The sequence below is a fragment of the Pinus tabuliformis genome, chromosome 4_1, assembly GCF_031772625.1.
Source record: "Pinus tabuliformis cultivar Carrire ecotype Pingquan chromosome 4_1, CPIR1, whole genome shotgun sequence".
Taxonomy (NCBI): domain Eukaryota; kingdom Viridiplantae; phylum Streptophyta; class Pinopsida; order Pinales; family Pinaceae; genus Pinus; species Pinus tabuliformis.
The window spans coordinates 696950610-696968823 of NC_142303.1; positions in this window are offsets into that span (position 1 = coordinate 696950610).

Sequence of the window (18214 nt, forward strand, 5' to 3'; positions counted from 1 at the left end):
TTATTACTATATTAATAATTTTAATTATTGTTGTTACTATATAGTTTGTTTTTTCTTTTGTAACACTATTATACTAATCATTATCATTATTTAATTCATTTTATTACTATATTTTTTTGTTTGTTTTATGTTTTATGTTTTACTATTTTGTAACACTTATAATAATCATAATCATTATTTATTTCATGTTATTACTATTTTAATAATTTTAATTCATATTATTAATATATTTTTTGTTTTATGTTTTACTATATTGTAACACTATATCGTAACATTACTATACTGATCATTATCATTATTTAATTCATTTTATTGCTATGCTGATCATTATCATTATTTAATTCATGATATTACTATATTAATAATTTTAATTCATGTTATTACTATATTGTTTGTTTGTTTTATGTTTTATTTTTACTATTTTATAACACTATTTTGTAACACTATTATACTAATCTTATCATTATTTAACTCATGTTATTGCTATATTAATAATTTTAGTTCGTGTTGTTACTATATTCTTTGTTTGTTTTATCCTTTATGTTTTACTATATTGTAACACTATTTTGTAACACTATTATACTAATCATTCTAATTATTTAATTCATGTTATTACTATATTAGTAATTTTAATTCATTTTATTACTATATTGTTTGTTTGTTTTATGTTTTACTATATTGTAACACTATTTCGTAACACTATTATACTAATCATTATAATTATTTAATTCATGTTATTACTATATTAATAATTTTAATTTATGTTATTACTATATTGTTTGTTTGTTTTATGTTTTATGTTTTACTATTTTGTAACACTATTTTGTAACACTATTATACTAATCATTATTTAATTCACATTATTACTATATTAATAATTTTAATTCATGTTCTTAGCATATTGTTTGTTTTTTTTACGTTTTATGTTTTACTATTTTGCAACACTATTTTGTAACACTACTATACTAATCATTATCATTAGTTAATTCATGTTATTACTATATTTGTTTGTTTGTTTTATGTTTTACGATTTTGTAACACTATTTTGTAGCAATATTTTGTAACACAATTATACTAATCGTTAACATTATTTAATTTATATTATTTCTATATTAATAATTTTAATTCTTGTTATTACTATATTGTTTGTTTTTTTTATGTTTTACTATATTGAAACACTATTTTGTAACATTATTATTCTTATCGTTATCATTATTTAATTCATGTTATTACTATATTAATAAATTTAATTCGTGTTATTAATATATTGCTTCTTTGTTTTATTTTTTATGTTTTCCTATTTTGTAACACTATTATACTAATCGTTATCATTTTTCAATTCATGTTATTACTATATTGTTTGTTTGTTTTATGTTTTATGTTTTACTATATTGTAACACTATTTTGTAACACTATTATACTAATCATTATCATTATTTAATTCATGATATTACTATATTAATAATTTTAATTCATGTTATTTCTATATTTTTTTGTGTGTTTTATGTTTTATGTTTTACTATTTTGCAACACTATTTTGTGACACAATTATACTAATCATTATCATTGTTTAATTCATGTTTTTACTATATTGTTTGTTTGTTTTATGTTTTATATTTACTATATTGTAACACTATTTTGCAACACAATTATACTAATCATTATCATTATTAATTCATGTTATTATCTTATTAATAATTTTAATTCATGTTATTATTATATTGTTTGTTTGTTTTATCTTTCATGTTTTACTATATTGTAGAACTATTTTGTAACAGTATTATACTAATCATTATCATTATTTATTTCACGTTATTACTATATTAATAATTTTAATTCATGTTATTACTATATTGTTTTTTTGTTTTATGTTTTATGTTTTATGTTTTACTATATTGTAACACTATTTTGTAACAATATTATGCTAATCATTATAATTATTTAATTCATGTTATTACTATATTGTTTATTTGTTTTATGTTTTTTGTTTTACTATATTGTAGCACTATTTCGTAACACTATTATACTAATCAGTATCATTATTTAATTCATGTTATTACTATATTAGTAATCTTAATTCATGTTATTATTATATTGTGTGTTTGTTTTATGTTCTATGTTTTACTCTATTGTAGCACTATTTTGTAACACTATTATACTAATCAATATCATTATTTAACTCATGTTATTACTATATTGTTCGTTTTCTTTATATTATATGTTTTACTATTTTGTTACACTATTATACTAATCATTATCATTATTTATATCGTGTTATTACTATATTCTTTGTTTGTTATTTTTTTTACTATTTTGTAACACTATTAGACTAATCATTCTCATTACTTAATTCATGTTATTACTATATTAATAATTTTAATTCATGTTACTACTATATTGTTTGTTTGTTCTATGTTTTAAGTTTTACTAATTTGTAAGACTATTTTGTAACACTATTATACTAATCATTATCATTATTTAGTTCATGTTATTACTATATTGTTTATTTGTTCTAGGATTCATGTTTTACTAATATGTAACAATATTATACTAATCATTATCATTTTTTAATTCACGTTATTACTATATTGTTTGTTTGGTTTATGTTTTATGTTTTAGTATATTGTAACACTATTTTGTAACACTATTATACTAACCATTATCATTATTTAAGTCATGTTATTACTATAGCTTTTGTTTCTTTTATGTTTTATGTTTTACTACATTGTAACACTATTTTGCAACACTATTATACTAATCATTATCGTTATTTGATTCATGTTTTTACTATATTAACAATTTTAGTTCATGTTGTTACTATATTGTTTGTTGTTTTATTTTTTTTGTAACACTATTTTGTAACTCTATTATACTAATCATTATCATTATTTAATTCATGTTATTACGGTATTAATAATTTTAATTCATGTTATTACTATTTTGTTTGTTTGTTTTATATTTTTGGTAACACTACTTTGCTACACTATTATACTAACCATTATCATTATTTAATTCATGTTATTACTATATTGTTTGTTCGTTCTATGCTTCATGTTTTACTAACTTGTAACACTATTTTGTAACACTATTATACTAATCATTATCATTTTTTAATTCATGTTATTACTATATTAATGATTTTAATTCATGTTATTACTTATTGTTTGTTTGTTTTATGTTTTATGTTATACTATTTTGTAACCCTATTTTGTAACACTATTATACTAATCATTACCATTATTTAGCTCATGGTATTACTATATTAATAATTTTAATTCATGTTATTACTATATTGTTTGCTTGTTTTATCTTTTATGTTTTACTATATTGTAGCGCTCATTTGTAACACTATTATACTAATCATTATCATTATTTATTTCATGTTATTACTATATTAATAATTTTAATTCATGTTATTATTATATTCTTTGTTTGTTTTATTCTTTTTCTAATAATATTTTGTAACACTATTATACTAATCATTATCATTATTTAATTCATGTGATTACTATATTAATAATTTTAATTCATGTTATTACTATATTTTTTCGTTTATTTTATTTTTATGCTTTACTATATTGTAACACTATTATACTAATAATTATAATTATTTAATTCATGTTATTACTATATTGTTTGTTTGTTTTATGTTATACTATATTGTAGCACAATTTTGTAACACTATTACACTAATCAATATAATTATTTAATTCGTGTTATTACTATATTGTTCATTTGTTTTATATTCTATGTCTTACTATTTTATAACACTATTATACTAAACATTATCATTATTTATTTCATGTTATTACAATATTGTTTGTTTGTTTTATGCATTATGGTTTACTATTTTGTATCACTATTTTATAACACTATTATACTAATCATTATCATTATTTAATTCATATTATTACTATATTAATAATTTTAATTAATAATTTTAATTCATGTTATTACTATATTACTAATTTTAATTCATGTTATTACTATTTTGTTTGTTTGTTTTATATTTTTGGTAACACTACTTTGTTACACTATTATACTAACCATTATCATTATTTAATTCATGTTATTACTATATTGTTTGTTCGTTCTATGCTTCATGTTTTACTAACTTGTAACACTATTATACTAATCATTATCATTTTTTAATTCATGTTATTACTATATTGTTTGTTTGTTTTATCTTTTATGTTTTACTATATTGTAGCGGTCATTGGTAACACTATTATACTAATCATTATCATTATTTATTTCATGTTATTACTATATTAATAATTTTAATTCATGTTATTACTATATTCTTTGTTTGTTTTATTCTTTTTCTAACAATATTTTGTAACACTATTATACTAATCATTATCATTATTTAATTCATGTCATTACTATATTAATAATTTTAATTCATGTTATTACTATATTGTTTGTTTGTTTTATGTTATACTATATTGTAGCACAATTTTGTAACACTATTACACTAATCAATATAATTATTTAATTCATGTTATTACTATATTGTTCATTTGTTTTATATTCTATGTCTTACTATTTTATAACACTATTATACTAAACATTATCATTATTTAATTCATGTTATTACTATATTGTTTGTTTCTTTTATGTTTTATGTTTTACTATCTTGTAAAGCTATTTTGTAACACTATTATACTAATCATTATCATTATTCAATTCATGTTATTACTATATTAATAATTTTAATTCATGTTATTACTATATTGTTTGTTTGCTTTATGTTTTACTATTTTGTAACACTATTGTACTAATCATTAACATTATTTAATTCATTTTATTGCTATATTATTATTTTTAATTCATGTTATTACTATATTATCCGTTTGTTTTATGTCTTATGTTTTACTATACTGTAACACTATTTTGTAACACTACTATACTAATCATTATAATTATTTAATTCATGTTATTACTATATTGTTTGTTTGTTTTATGTTCTATGTTTTACTATATTGTAGCACTATTTTGTAACACTATTATACTAATCATTATCATTATTTAATTCATGCTATTACTATATTAATAATTTTAATTCATGTTACTACTATATTGTAAGTTTGTTCTATGTTTTATGTTTTACTAATTTGTAACACTTTTTTGGAAGATTATTATACTAATAATTATCATTATTTAATTCATACTATTACTATATTAATGATTTTAATTCATGTTATTACTATATTGTTTGTTTGTTTTATGTTTTATGTTTTACTAGTTTGCAACACTATTTTGTAACATTATTTTGTAACACTATTATACTAGTCATTATCATTATTTAATTCATGTTATTACTATATTAATAATTTTAATTCATGTTATTATTATATTGTTTGTTTGTTTTCTATTTTATGTTTTATGTTTTACCATTTTGTAACACTATTATAGTAATTATTATCATTTTTTAATTCATGTTATTAATATATTAATAATTTTTATTCATTTTATTTCTATATTGCTTGTTTGTTATATGTTTTATGTTTTACTATTTTGTAACACTATTACAATAATCATTATCATTATTTAATTCATGTTATCACTATATTGTTTCTCTTTCTTACATTTTATGTTTTACTATATTGTAACATTATTTTGTAACAGTATTATACTAATCATTATAATTATTTAATTCATGTTATTACTATAGTGTTTGTTTGTTTTATGTTTTTTGTAACACTATTATACTAATCATTATCATTATTTAATTCATGTTATTACTATATTGTTGGTTTGTTATATGTTTTGTGTTTTTCTATATTGTAACACTATTATACCAATCATTATCATTAATTAATTCATGTTATTACTATATTGTTTGTTTATTTTATGTTTTATGTTTTACTATATTGTAACACTATTTTGTAACAATATTATACTAATCATTATAAATATTTAATTCATGTGACTTCTATATTAATAATTTTAATTCATGTTATTACTATATTGTTTGTTTGTTTTATGTTTTACTATATTGGAACACTATTTTGTAACACTATTATACTAATCATTATAATTATTTAATTCATGTTATTACTATATTGTTTGTTTGTTTTATGTTTTATGTTTTACTATTTTGTAACACTATTGTGTTAATCATTATCATTATTTAGTTCATGTTATTACTATATTAATAATTTTAATTCATGTGATTACTATATTGTTTGTTTGTTTTATGTTTTATGTTTTACTATATTGTAACAGTATTATACTAATCAATATCATTGTTTAGTTCATGATATTACTATATTGTTTGTTTGTTTTATGTTTTACGTTTTACTATTTTGTAACACTATTATACTAATCATTATTATTTAATTCATGTTATTACTATATTGGTTATTTGTTTTATGTTTCATGTTTTACTATTTTGTAACATATTATACTAATCATCGACATTATTTAATTCATGTTATTACTATATTAATTATTTTAATTCATCTTATTCCTATATTTTTTGTTTGTTTTACGTTTTATGTTTTACTATATTGTAACAGTATTTTGTAACACTATTATACTAATCATTATCATTATTTAATTCATGTTATTTCCATATTAATAATTTTAATTCATGTTATTACTATATTAATTATTTTAATTCATCTTATTCCTATATTTTTTGTTTGTTTTATGTTTTATATTTTACTATATTGTAACAGGATTTTGTATCACTATTATACTAATCATTATCATTATTTAATTCATGTTATTACTATATTGTTTGTTTGTTTTATGTTTTTTGTTTTACTATTTTGTAACACTATTATACTAATCATTATCATTATTTAATTCATGTTATTACTATATTGTTTGTTTGTTTTATGTTTGATGTTTTTCTATATTGTAACACTATTATGCTAATCATTATCATTTTTTAATTCATGTTATTACTATATTGTTTGTTTGTTTTATGTTTTATGTTTTACTATTTTGTAACACTATTATACTAATCATTATCATTATTTAACTCATGTTATTACTATATTGTTTGTTTGTTTTATATTTTATGTTTTGCTATTTTGTAACACTATTTGTAACACTATTATACTAATCCTTGTGATATAGGTGGGTGTTGGTGGCCACCCACATATCCTATTTGGACCCCCACAACTGTTTCTTTCAGTTTTTTGGTTTCGTAAATTGTAGTACAGTTTACTATTTTTAGCAGTTTTTTGGGTCCTGAACTTCTAGAGCTGTTTTGAGGCACACAATGATGTTTTCTGGGAAATCTAGGGGCAACACGACCCCCTTCACAAAGTTGTAGTGCTCTGATAGATCTTTCTAACGAGCTATTGTACACGTCAAACGAAGATCGTATGCCAAAGTTACGACCCTGGGAAATTGATGTACCAATTTACCCAAACGGGGCCCACAATTTGGCGTTTCATCTTCTAGGGTTAGGTTTCAGGATGTGAAGGGTTTTCCATTGTTTCTCAACAATAAATAGGCCTTCGAGCCTCATTGTAACACAATTTAGAGGCATGTAGCCGCCACATCTCTTCTTAGAGATAAGCTACCATTGCCCTAACTGGTTTCTTTCCATTTCTGTTTGTAAGCATATCTCAGTATTTTACATTAATGAAATGAAGTATTATTTCCACTCCATCTTTGTGTTTATGGTTATCTCTGTAATTTTTTGCATTCTTGTTTAAATCCGGATCAGTGGTATCAGAGCGGTCTACTTTTTCTCTGTTTTTCTTTGCATGTCCCCCATGAGGTTCGGATATAAGGAGTTAGGGCTTGAACTGGTCAAACTTTTGCAAGACGAGCTTCGCATCCCGACGGCCTCCCATGGTGGATGAGAAGAAAGACGAGGGGGTAGGAGATACTATCAAAATCTTGCTCGAAGAAGCCCTTGAGCAACAAATGAATGCGATGATGGATAGCTTTGCGTAGATCCTTCAACGTCTACCCAGAGGTGATGCATCGGGTTCCAATAGCTACTCTGGAAATGCCACACTGTTTAAGGTACAAGTTAATTTTAAAATCCCCATATTCAAGGGTCAAATAGATGTAGATGTTGTAGACAAATGGTTAAATCTGCTAGAGGGTTATTTTTCTGTTCATGAATTTTCGAGTCGGGAAAAGATTGTTTTCGCTCTTCTCAAAGCTGCCCCCCACGTCAAGGACTGGTGGGAAACCTACTGCAAGTAGAAGGATGAAAATACTGGCTCACTATTTTCAACCACACCCACCTGGGATTCACTTCTGGATGTCGTCAAGGAGCAGTACTACCCTGTCAAAAGATATGAGGACAAATACATCAAATGGACCATGCTACGGTAGGGAAGGGACCAAGATGTGTTGGAGTTCACAAACATTTTTCATACCCTTCGCACACAGTTGGGTATCAAGGACTCTGAGCTACATTTGGTACTCAAATACCGTGGCTGCCTACATAGATACATCCAAGAAGAGATAGAGTTCCTGAACATCTCCTCTCTCGGCACAACATACCGATACACTGTCAAAATCGAGCAAAAGTTCAAACAGAAGAAGCGAGACTTTGGATTTGCAGTTCCGAAGACCAAAGGACAAAGCTAAGGCAGGGTGACCCAAGACAACCCGTCGAAGCCGTAAGAAAAGAAAAACACCATGAAGTTGAAGAAGGACACAGGAAAGTGGTGTGAGTTCCACAAGAGTCCCACTCATAACACAAGTGAGTGTCAGACCAAGTAGTCGCTGGTGGGAAAGTTGAAGGCTTCCAAAGCAGATGCATGTTTTGACCTTGAGCCAGAACCTGACAAGGGGAATGGCAAAGGGAAGTAGATCATTGATGTGGATTCCAGCACCACTATTGCCACCGCCAAGATCCAAAAGAATGAGCCTAAAAATCCAGAGGAAGGGTAGCGTCTTTTCCACTCATAGATGTAGGTGAAGGGTTCCCCGATGTAATTCATTGTCAACATTGGCAGCGAAAAGAACCTCGTTTCAACAGAGGTTGTGAAGCGGTTGGGCCTATTGACTACACCACACCCATAGCCATATAATATCGGGTGGCTTCATCAAGGACAAGATCTCAAAGTCTGCCAGCAGTGTTGGCTTCCCTACAGCATCAAGCCCTTCACAGATGAGGTATTGTGTGATGTTACACCTCTGGATGTTTGTGATGTATTATTAGGCCAGCCATACTTGTGGAGGTGACATGTTGTGTATGAGTCAAAGCCTCGTGTTGTCATTATTTCTCTGGGTGATTCATTATACAGGATACAGGAGGTAGCCCCACCTACTACCACCTCTTTGATCACTGCTAAAAAAGGCATCAAGCTCATCTCGCAGACTAGGAAATTCATCTGTTTGGTTCGCTCCCAAAGCAAGGGGAAGATCGTTGCCACATCCATGACCCCCGTAAAGGGTTCCTCCACGGAGCAGCAACAACAAAGGAATATGATCATGACAGAACACAAGAACAACTTCTCCTCACCCATAGGGGTACCACACAAGCTTCAGGTGGGCAAAAAAGTCTGGTTGCATCTGTAGAAAGAACGCCATACAAGAGCCCCTCAAAAGCTCCGACCATGTCGACATGGTCCTTACACCAATACTAAGGTGGTGGGAAATAATGCTTTGGAGCACAACATTCCTCCATTCCTTTGCCTGCACCAAGTATTCAATGTGTACTTCCCTCGACCATGCTTCCCACCATTATTGGACACATTCAAGATTGCAAAACAGCTCACCAGGGACCAAGTTCAGCAGATGGAGGCACTCAATGCAATGGGGACCATTGCTTCCTAAGGGGGGAGGAATGATCCAAGTGGGTGTTGGTGGCACGAACTATCCCATTTGGTGTTGGGTCCCTATAATACTAGTGATTACCCCATTACTATTGTAGTTATACCCCTTATTTATATTTTTGTGCCCCTACTACCCCCATATTGTTATTTTGTGCCCCTTAGAATCCCTCTATTGTTATTTTTGTGGCTTTATATTATTATTGTTAGGTCGGCTGGATTATATTGTGACTCCTTAGACTCCTATATATAGAAAGGAGGTTTTGTCATCTGTATCATCCAAGAATTGTTCATTTATGTAATGTAAAGGAGGTTGCCCCATCGAAGAGGCTGAATTCTAAGGCGTTGATCTTTATTTTCTATCTTTTCTTGAGCTGGTTTCATAACATTTGGTATCAGAGCTTTGGATTCTAGGGTTTCGCTGCTCCAAACAGGTCATCGTGGCATTTTTCTATAACTTTTTTTCTGTGACGTTTCAGAAGTCGCAAAAAAAACCCATTTGAGAAGACATCGCGCTGAACCTTGGGTCCGAATTTCAGAGCATTTCGCGCGATATTTTCGGAGATATGATCTGAGGAAGTTGGTCTTTTTGCAGACTCCTGAATTACATTCAAAACAGGTGACCTGGGGAAAATCGTCATAACTTTCTTTCTGGGCATCGGATTGAAATTTCGTAAGAAGGTACAGAAAGAGGACGGACTGTAGTTTTCTTGTATATATTTTTTAGAGTCAAAGGTTGGAACAGTGACACGTGGCACTTCATACAATTTCGCTCTACTGAACTAGTCTATAATCAGGTCACTGTGGGAGATTTGCATAACTCTTTCTTGGAGAATCCAATTTGGATCAGACTTGTGGCATTGGAAAGAGGACATAGAAGGCTACTACAGGTCAATTTCAGAACTAGATGATTCAAAATTACAGAGATACATCAGATTCAATATCAGGCTTCTACAAAGTAAAAAAAAGGTGTGTAGTTTTTTTTTAATTTTTGCATAAGCTTGGTTTGAAGGAATTCAAAGGGCATAGTAAAGCATTATTATCGGTAACTGATGCCCCGAGGAAAGAAAATGCAAACACCTAGTAAGGAACCTGAAAGCTCTAGCATGACTCATGAAGAAGAGGAAGAAATGCTACATGATATATCAAAATTACAAGAACAAGTGCAACAAATGTCACGCTCACAAAAGCTAACAGATGCTAAGATAAATGGCGTGGAATCTAAGATAAATGGCGTGGAATCTAAGATAAAGGTCATGGAAGCTAAGATGGATGATCTGAAGACAGATTTGAGGACAGATTTGAAGACAGACATGGCAGATTTGAAGACAAATTGACAAATTTTCTACAAGAAATACTTACTAATGGTGAAAAGGTAGTAAAGGAAACTCATGATGAGAACAAAAGAAATGTTAATCATGATTCCATAGACTCTAATGTTGGATCGAAGACCCACCATATTCCAAAAATCGATATGAGGAAGTTTGATGGCAAGGATCCCGCCACATGGAAGCAGTTCTTCGATCTCAATAATGTGCAAAACACACAAAAGGTACGTATGGCAACTTTATATTTGGAACCAAATCAGTTTGTATGGTATCAATGGCTTTGCTCTCGTAAAAAATTTATCACTTGGGCAATTTTTACGGAAGAATTGATAGCACATTATGAGGATACAAAAAGCAACACTTTTTTTAGCCAATTGATAAGTCTCAAACAAAAGGGTTCAATAATGGAGCACATTGAGGAGTTCCAAAAATTGAACATAAGGGTAAAAGATATTCCAGAGGAGCATAGGATTGATGTGTTCATAGGGTCTTTAAAGGATAATATCCAACATGATGTGCGCCTTTGGGAACCTGATTCATTAGAGAAGGCATTCAGGTTAGCAAGAAAAATGGAAAGCAAAATTATGGCAACTAGGAAGCATACCATTCACAACTATAAAGACGGAAGTGTTGTTGCCCATAGTCTTCCACAACCTACAAGGTTGACACCACAACAATTGGAAGAAAAAAGAGCAAAAGGGCTTTGTTACAATTGTGATAGCAAATACACAAAAGGTCATAAGTGTGCTGAGAAGAAATTATTCTACATAGATTGTGAAGAGGAAGAAGAAAAGGAGCAAGAAAGGTCAAAAGAAGAGGATATATTCCAGGAACAAAGCCTAGATGAAGAACAAATAAATCCGACCATATCTTGTAATGCATTGGCGGGAATTACCACTCCTCAAACCATCAAGATAGAAGGACAAATCAAGAAGAAAAAGGTAATAGTGTTGATTGATTCAGGAAGCACCCACAATTTTATTCATTGTAGGGTAGCAAAAGAATTGAATTGCTTCCTATATCCAGCACCAGAGTGTCAAGTGATGATTGCAAATGGAGGAACAATAAATTGTTCTGGAAAGTGCCATAATATCAAGCTATCCATGGGAGAATATGTATTGACTAGCCCAATGCTTTCCATTCCAATGGGAGGTGCTGATGTTGTACTAGGAGTCCAATGGCTACAATCCTTGGGTACAATAGCTTTTAATTTTCAAGAACTTTTCATGAAATTTTCTGTGGAAGGAAAGGAAGTTGAATTAAGGGGTATTGCAGGGAAACCAGGAAAGATAATCAGCTCTAATGGCATGACAAAGCTTCTAAAAAAGGAGCAAAGAGGTGTAATTGCACAATTATGTTCGCTAGATGTTTCCACATTGGAATCATCTATTTCTCCAGATCTCCAAAAAGTCCTGGACAATCATTCCAAGGTATTTGAGACTCCCAAAGGTCTCCCACCTATGCGTGATCATGATCATGCTATTCATCTGATTCCAGGAAGTGTTCCTCCAAACATCAGGCCGTACAGATATCCCTATGTCCAAAAAAGTGAAATTGAACGTATGGTTGCAGAAATGCTAGAGGCTGGTATAATTCAACCGAGTCAAAGTTCTTTCTCAGCTCCAGTAGTATTGGTGCACAAGAAGGATGGATCATGGCGCATGTGTCCAGATTATAGGGAGCTCAACAAGCTCACTATTAAAGATAAGTTCCCCATTCCTGTCATTGATGAATTACTGGATGAATTGCATGGATCAATTTACTTCACCAAGTTGGATCTTCGTTCGGGATATCATCAAATCAGAATGAAGATTGAAGACATTCCGAAAACGGCATTTAGAACTCATGAGGGTCATTATGAATTTTTGGTCATGCCTTTTGGCCTTACCAATGCACCTTCAACATTTCAAGGTTTGATGAATTCAATTTTCAAACCATTCCTTAGAAAATTTGTGTTAGTATTTTTTGATGATATACTAATCTACAACAAGTCTTGGAAGGATCATGTTGAACATGTTGACAAGGTGCTACAACTATTGGAGGAGAAACAATTATATGCAAAAAGATCCAAATGTTTCTTTGGAGTCCAGGAGGTGGAATATTTGGGTCATATTGTATCTCATGAAGGAGTTAAGGTAGACCCTAGCAAAATTAAAGCCATTAAGGAATGGAAAATCCCCACATCCATAAAGCATCTGCGAGGATTTCTTGGGTTGACAGGGTATTATCGCAAGTTTGTTAAGAATTATGGGAGAATAGCAGCACCTCTAACAACATTATTGAAGAAAGATTCATTTTCATGGACTCCGGAAGCAACAAAGGCCTTTGAACATCTTAAAGAGGCAATGTGCCAAGCACCGGTCTTAGCTACACCGGACTTCACAAAAACCTTTATTGTGGAATGTGATGCTTCAGGAAATGGAATTGGTGTTGTTCTAATGCAAGATGAAAGACCCATTGCTTTTGAAAGTCGTCCAATCAAGGGAAAGTTTTTAAGCAAAGCTATTTATGAGAAGGAAATGTTGGCAATACTCCATGCACTTAAGAAATGGCGACCCTACCTAATGGGAAGACACTTCAAGGTAAAAACGGATCATGATAGCCTTAAATACTTTTTAGAACAAAGATTATCCTCTGAAGAGCAACAAAAGTGGGTCACAAAGATGTTGGGTTATGACTTTGAAATCATCTACAAAAAAGGGAAGCAAAATGTGGTGGCAGATGCACTCTCAAGAAAGGATGAGGATGTGGAAGCATTGTTGTGTGCCATTTCTATTATCCAACCAGATTGGATAAACGAAGCAAGGGAGGAATGGAAGAATGACGAAGAAGTGTGGGCACTTATTCGAAAGCTACAACAAGATTCCAGTACTTCTGATACATTTAGCTGGAAAAATGATTCGTTATGGTACAAAGATCGCTTATACCTCTGTAAGAATTCCCAGCTAAAACAAAAGATTCTTATGGAATTGCACACTTCTCCCTTAGGAGGGCACTCAGGATTTTTAAAAACTTACCACAGGGTTAAGAAGGAATTTTTTTGGGATGGCCTTAAATCAGATATTCAAAAGTTTGTGGCGGAATGTTTGGTTTGCCAACAAAATAAAGTTGAAACAATTAAGACACCGGGTCTATTACAACCTTTATCCATTCCAAGCCAACGTTGGGAGGAGGTTTCAATGGATTTTATCACAGGTTTACCCAAGTCTGAGGGAAAGAGTGTCATCATGGTGGTAGTTGACAGACTTACCAAGTATGCACACTTTTGTGCATTATCACATCCATTTAAAGCCAGTACAGTTTCTACTGCATTTATGGAAACAGTTCAAAAGCTACATGGAAACCCAAAGATTATTGTAAGTGACAGAGATCCCATTTTCACTGGAAATTTTTGGACAGAATTATTTTCTTGTCTTGGTACTCAGTTAGCTCATAGCTCATCTTATCATCCTCAATCTGATGGGCAAACTGAGATAGTAAACAAATGTTTGGAAGGATATCTTCGTTGCTTTGTATCTGATAAACAGACACAATGGGTCAAATGGTTGCCTCTGGCTGAATGGTGGTATAACACTTCCTTCCATACAGCAACAAAAATGACCCCATTTATGGCACTTTATGGGTATCAACCACCATCCATCACATCATATTTAAGAGAAAATTCTAAGGTTCAGGCAGTGGAACATCACATCGAACATCAACAACAAGTCCTCCAACTCTTAAAGGATAACCTCGTGTTGGCACAAAATAGAATGAAACAACAGGCAGATCAACATCGCAGTGAAAGAAGTTTTGATGTAGGTGATTGGGTATTCCTACGGCTACAACCATATAAGCAAATGTCCCTAAAGCAAGCTAAGAAGGATAATAAATTATCACCAAAGTATTATGGTCCGTACAAGGTGTTGCAAAAGATTGGTACTATGGCATACAAATTGGAGCTTCCTGCAGCTTCTCGATTGCACCCAGTTTTCCATGTTTCATGTTTAAAGAAGGTTATAGGCGACAAGCTCCCAGTTCAAACAATATTGCCAGAACTTGACGAGGAAGGAAAAATTATATTGGAACCGGAAGCAGTCACAGAAACAAGAACTCGACAGCTACGAAATCGATCAATTTCAGAGTATCTTATCAAGTGGAAGAACTTATCCGCTGAAGATTCCACATGGGAGGATGAGAATTTTATGCAGAAGTATCCAGAACTACTCAAGCGTTGAGGACAACACTTTTTTGAAGGAGAGGGGCATGTTGGGTCCCTATAATACTAGTGATTACCCCATTACTATTGTAGTTATACCCCTTATTTATATTGTTGTGCCCCTATTACCCCCATATTGTTATTTCTGTGCCCCTTAGAATCCCTCTATTGTTATTTTTGTGGCTTTATATTATTATTGTTAGGTCGGCTGGATTATATTGTGACTCCTTAGACTCCTATATATAGAAAGGAGGTTTTGTCATTTGAATCATCCAAGAATTGTTCATTTATGTAATGTAAAGGAGGTTGCCCCCTCGAAGAGGCTGAATTCTAAGGCGTTGATCTTTCTTTTCTATCTTTTCTTGAGCTGGTTTCATAACATTTGGACACCCAAAACTGTCTCTTTTAGATTTTCAACTTCTTAAATTGTAGCACAGTTTACTATTTTTAGCAGTTTTTTGGGTCCTGAACTTCCGGAGCCATTTTGAGGCCCTAAACAACGTTTTCTGGGAAATCTAGGGGCAGCATTGATCCATGGCCAAATGCTGCCCTTCCCAAAGTTGTAGTTCTTGGATAGATCTTTCCAACGAGCTATTGTACACTTCAAATGGAGATTGTATGCCAAAGTTATGACCCCGGAAAATTGATGTACCAATTTACCCCAACGGTGCCCACAATTTGGCATTTCATCTTCTAGGGTTAGGTTTCAGGATGTGAAGGGTTTTCCATTGTTTCTCAACAATAAATAGGTCTTCGAGCCTCATTGTAACATAGTTCAGAGGCATGTAGCCACCACATCTCTTCTCAGAGATAAGCTACCATCGCCCTAGCTAGTTTCTTTATATTTCAATTTGTAAGCATATCTTTGTATTTTAAATCAATGAAACGAAGTATTATTTCCACTGCATCATTGTGTTTATGGTTATCTCTGTAATTTGTTGCGTTCCTGTTTAAATCTGAATCACGTTGTCATTATTTAATTCACGTTATTACTATATTGTTTTTTTGTTTTATGTTTTATGTTTTACTATTTTGTAACACTATTATACTAATCATTATCATTATTTAATTCATGTTATTACTATATTGTTTGTTTGTTTTATGTTTTATGTTTTATGTTTTACTATTTTGTAACACTATTTTGCAACACTATTATACTAATAATTATCATTATTTAATTCATGTTATTACTATATTAATAATTTTATTACTATATTGTTTGTTTGTTCTATGTTCTATGTTTTACCATTTTGTAACACTACTATACTAATCATTATCATTATTTAAGTCATGTTATTACTATATTAATAATTTTAATTCATGTTATTACTATATTAATCATTTTATTACGATATTGTTTGTTTGTTTTATGTTTTATGTTTTATGTTTTACTATATTGTAACACTATTATGTTAATCATTATCATTATTTAATTCATGTTATTACTATATTAATAATTTTTTTACTATATTGTTTTTTCATTTTATGTTTCCTGTTTTACTATTATGTAACACTATTTTGTAACACTATTATACTAATAATTATCATTATTTAATTCATGTTATTAATATATTGTTTGTTTGTTTTATGTTTTATGTTTTACTATATTGTAACACTATTATACTAATCATTATCATTATTTAATTCATGTTATTATTATATTAATAATTTTATTTCATGTTATTACTATATTAATAATTTTATTACTATATTGTTTGTTTGTTTTATGTTTTATGTTTTACTATTTTGTAACACTATTACACTAATCATTATCATTATATATCTTATTACTATATTAATAATTTTAACTCATGTTATTACTATATTGTTTGTTTGTTTTATATTTTATGTTTTACTATTTTGTAACACTATTATACTAATATATTAATAATTTTAATTCACGTTATTACTATATTAATAATTTTATTATTATATTATTTGTTTGTTTTATGTTTTATGTTTTATGTTTTACTATCTTGTAACACTATTATACTAATCGTTATCAATATTTAATTCATGTTTTTTTTGCTAAGTATGATTAATCTATTATTTACAAAAAAGAGTACTGTTACATCGATTGAGCAAAGAAAGCCATCATGCCTGAGAGATAGGCCGTTTGAGCATGACTAAGTCAAAAACTGGGAGTTTAGACGAGATATCCCACGCAGGGGAATCAGAGAGATACAAACAACTAGTGAACACAACAGAAACTAGACAATAGACCCGACACAAGAACATAGAGAAAGTTTGACAAATAGAGCCAAAAATAACCTTTTCCTTCTTTCCACTGGGCTTCAAAAACTGATGGACAGCTGAAGCACAAGTTTACTCGTCGGGTGGCTCCTCCACAATCCTGCACCATCCCTCTTCCAGTTCTTGCCTGTCTGGCTGAACAAGAGCAACTGGCACTATATTGACGGCGCTGGCTGGCTGAGATGTCCCGTGTTGCATATCAGTAGAAGGCCTCAGAGAGTTGGGATTTTGATCTTCCTCAGTGTGAGGCAAAGGGGCACTAGGCTCGCCCTCTTCTTGGGCTTCTTCTAAGAAGAGAACAGAGACATGAGTCGTAATCCGAGGGCGATTGAGAGAACAATTGAACGAGAATATAGCTGAGCCAAAGGACGGCGAATTGGAGGAGTCTGGAGAGTTTGGGTCCAGGTATTGACTTGGTCTCAGAATGCTCTCTGTTCCCAGAGGAGGAGGAGCTTGCCCCATGGAGCCAGACCCAGCAGAAGGGCGCGAAGGGTTGCCCCGGCAGGAGCCTCTGCGGCTGAGCATGCGCTGGTGGGGTCTCGGCATAGCGGACAGAAAAGCATGAACAACAAAGTTGAAATCTCCTTCGGTGGAAATTCCATGACCAGCAATGAGAATTCCACGAACACCACAGGGGATGCGGCCTGTTAGGATATTCGGACACATAGGATATA